Source organism: Silene latifolia, chromosome 7 (assembly GCF_048544455.1).
Source record: "Silene latifolia isolate original U9 population chromosome 7, ASM4854445v1, whole genome shotgun sequence".
NCBI classification, from domain to species: Eukaryota; Viridiplantae; Streptophyta; class Magnoliopsida; order Caryophyllales; family Caryophyllaceae; genus Silene; species Silene latifolia.
In genome coordinates this window covers 111,872,656-111,877,139 of record NC_133532.1, presented here as the reverse complement: position 1 = coordinate 111,877,139, position 4,484 = coordinate 111,872,656, and positions in this window count along the sequence as shown.

Here is a 4,484-nt window from a genome sequence, read left to right as displayed (position 1 = left end):
CCGAGAGAAAAAAACCTGTTTTTTTCGTTTTTTATGGGCTAAATGCCGAGAGCAGAAAAAAAAATTCGCTTTTTGTTTTGGCCGATTATTATTATACATTAAATTGATAATGTATGATTGTTTGTTGTGAAAAAGTTCACAAATTTTAGATACCCAATTATTTTAAAGAGGTTTAAAATAATGTTGGATTAATTCATATCACTAGTTAATGTGAATAAAGATTGGAATTATTGTGAGTAATTGAGGAATTGTCACATAATTTGATCATTTTAAAGAGGTGGTTTGGATAAATTACTCTACATAATTAAGGAATTATGTCTTGAATGATTAATTTATTGTTGATGCATTTTTATTTAAGTTGTATGAATTGTTGAATGGTTTATTTACGTATTTTTGCAATCGGTTGTAATTTTGTATTACCTAGTGTGGCCTTAGTTGATTATGTTTTCGTAATGATGGAAACATAGTCTTAATGTAATTTTGAGATCTCGAATCTCCTTTGGTTTTCTTTAAGTATTATGTTTTTGAAATTAGAATGTAAATAGGTTTATTTTGTAATTTTATTGTAATTTTGAGAAGACTAAAGATGGAGATTGGATTGCTCACTCCCGCTACATGGACTAAGATGGAACATCAAGACAAGGTTCTTGGGTCCTTATGTTCTTTTTGGTAGATAGGCCACATTAGGACTTTGTTTTTGTTTTACGTTTTTCCATTCTCGTTGCTTTTCTTCACATGATATTTAGTGCATCATATTCCGCCTAAACCAAACCACCTACTAATATGCATGAAAATTGACTCATATAGATTGAATGTTAGTTATCATGGACATAAAGATGTCACACGATTTTAAGCCATCATCTTAGTTTATTCATTCTCGCATGCTAGATATTAGTTCACTTAAAATGAATTAAAATAAAGTTGATGAGATCTTCCTCTAAAACTAAAATTGAGATTAGTCTTTATAGGCCAAACAACTATGAATCCCTTCTTCGTCGGTAGGCATATAGGACCTTACTCTCCATGTGACCCCTTCTACGTTGGGTAAGTAGTTTGTGTTGACTTATTTTTACCTCAACATTATAATCCGAAGAGTTTCTCGTGATTATGATGGACTATAGATAGAATTTACAGAAATGTATCAACCAATAATTCTAACAGTAGAATTAGCCAAGAGGTTGGCTTATCAATTTACAGATAATTGAGTCTTGGGATCATTTATATAATTCTTGAGGGAGGTCAATTGTATAAATGCTTGAGTCTTCGCTTATAACAGTTTTGCATTAGACTTAAATCATAACGATGAGTATGCTTATTATGTTTTTATTCTTCTTTTCGCAGTGTAGAATTCATTTTATATTGATAATACTGCTTACAACAAATGGCTGGAAATAACGAAATCCCTATGCCAAGTGCCACACTTGCACGCGAGTCCTGGCTCAAAACTTTCATGGACCACATGAATCAGTCCACACGACTGAAGAATGACGGGTCCAACTTTGCGGACTGGGAGGCATCATTAAGGAATGCTGCCATTGCTGACGGTAAGCTCAAGTACTTAACAGAGCCAATACCACCAAACCCAGGCCCCAATGCAAGAGCTAACGAGTCACTTGCTTATAGTGACTTCGTCATGGAAGCGGGTGCGATAAAGAATGTACTCATTTTTACAATGGAAACCAATTTGCAAAGACGCTTCATTGCCCAAGGTGCAAACAAGATTTTCACCACGCTTACTAATGAGTTCTGAAAAGCACCGAGAATCGTTACTTATGAGCATACCTGTCGCTTCTTTGATGCGAGACTCCAGAAGGGCCAACCGGTTAGCCCACACATTCTTAACATGATTGAGAATGTCGAGAAATTGGAGGCACTTGATTGCAAAATCAGTGAGAGCATAGTCATTGACCGTATGCTTCATTCACTTCATGATGGTTTTGCCCTTTTCAGGGCAAATTACTACATGAATGACATGAAGAAAAGTCCTCATGAGCTACACTCACTTCTCGTACAGACCGATAAGGATATGAAATTGAGTGGGAGCATGAAGCAAGATGATCTCATGATTTCCAAAAAGAATAAGGGTAAGGGCAAAGCTCACGGCGACCTAACTGTAGGAAAGCCAAAGTTTAAAAAGTCAGGAAACGGTAAGAGTGAGCCTGGTGAGACTAGTGGCTCATAAGGCAAGGCAAAGAGCAATGACGGTAACGTTGAATGCCACCATTGTCACAAGACTGGGCATTGGAGGAGGAACTGTCCCGTGTACCGTGAGGACATAAAAGCAGGCCGCGTCACTCCTGTTGGTATGTCATCTTATATTCATATGATTGAGATTAACCATACAAGTTTCGGAACTTGGGTACTTGATACTGGTTGTGGTTCTCATCTGTGTAATCATTTGCAGGGCCTAAAAAAACATCAAACCCCTCGCAAAGGGTGATGTGGACCTGCGAGTCGGGAATGAAGCAAGAGTTGCTGCAGTCTCAATGGGAACATACGTAATCCAGCTCCCGAGTGGTTTTGAGTTATATTTATAAAACTGTTACTATGTACCCAGTTTATCTAAGAATATTATTTCTGTTTCCGTACTTGATAAAGACGGTTTTTCATTTTCAATAAAGGACAATAGCTGTATTTTTTCTTTTAATGAAATGGTTTATGGCAAAGCAGTTTCCATGAATGGAATTTATATCTTAGATCAAACCACAGATATATTACATGTGAATAATAAGAAATTAAAGGTTGGTGACAAAGATCAAACTTATCTATGGCATTGTCGAATGGGACACATAAATGAAAAACGTGTAAAGAAACTCATTGAGAATGGGACTATCCCCACATTTGATTTCTCTTCATTTGGCACGTGTGAATCATGTCTTATCGGCAAAATGACTCGAATTTCCTTCAAAGGTTTTGGAATGCGCGCTAATGACCTATTAGGACTCATACATACTAATGTATGTGGACCTATATCAATCACTGCAAGAGACGGCTATAGATATTTTATTACTTTCACGGATGATTTGAGTAGATACGGATATGTCTACTTAATGAAGCATAAAAGTGAGTCTTTTGAAAAATTCAAGGAATACCAGAATAAGGTTGAGAACCAACTGGGAAGAAAGGTTAAAGCACTCCGTTCAGATCGGGGTGGCGAATATCTTTCAAATGAGTTTGATCAACACCTTAAAGACTGTGGAATAGTTTTACAGTTATCTCCACCTGGAACACCTCAATTAAATGGTGTGTCCGAACGGAGAGATCGAACACTACTTGATATGGTTCGATCCATGATGAGTCACGGTAGTACCGATTCGATTCATTATGGGGCTTTGCTCTTTTGTCAGCTGCTCTTATACTTAACCGAAGTCCGTCTAAAGCTGTCGACAAGACTCCATATGAAATGTGGAAGGGAACGATCCCTAACTTGTCCTTTATTCGGGTTTGAGTGGAGACACGAGGATAAGCTCGGCCCACGATCGGTCAAGACATACTTTATTGGATATCCAAAAGGAATGTTTGGTCATTACTTCTATTCGCCTACCGAACATCGAGTTTTTGTTGCGGCTAGTGCGAAGTTCTTAGAGAAAGAATTTATCGAGAACAAGTCAAGTAATAGAACCTTCGAGCTGTCGGAGATTCAAGAACCAACAACCGAGGAACAGATGGAGGAAGATGTTCCTTCAACTAATGATACGGTTAACATTCCTCAGGAACCTAGGGGGTCGGGTAGAGTCTCTAATCCTCCAGACAGATACATTGGTATGGTCGAGGAAAATGACGTTTTACTCCTATAGAGTAATGAACCCGCTACCTATAAAGGTGCCATGACCTGTTCTGACTCTAAGCTATGGCTTGAAGCCATGCAATCCGAGATGGACTCTATGTATGAGAATGACGCATGAGATCTTGTTGATTTACCTAACAAGGTAAGACCTCTTCAGTGCAAATGGCTTTACAAAATAAAGCATTCTGTAGACGGGCAACCAGATACCTATAAAGCACGACTAGTGGCAAAAGGTTTCACTCAAGTGCACAGATTGCATTATGATGAAATTTTTACACCCGTAGTTATGCTGCGTTCCATTCGGATAATCTTAGCGATTGCCGCTTTTCATGACTATGAAATTTGGCAAATGGATGTGAAAACCGCCTTCTTAAACGGTTATTTGGAGGAGGAATTGTACATGGTACAACCCGAAGGTTTCATAGATCCTGAAAATCCTAAGAAAGTGTGCAAGCTTAAACGTTCCATTTATGGACTTAAGCAAGTTTCTCGGAGTTGGAATCATCGTTTCGACCAGGTGATAAAAGAGTAGGTTTCACTCGATCGGCCGAGGAACCATGCTTATATGTCAAGTCGAGTGGGAGCAAGATTGTTTTCTTGATATTGTATGTCGATGACATACTCTTGATTGGGAATGACATTCCTCTCTTATCTTCGGTAAAAGGATGGTTGAAGAACCATTTCCAGATGAAAGATC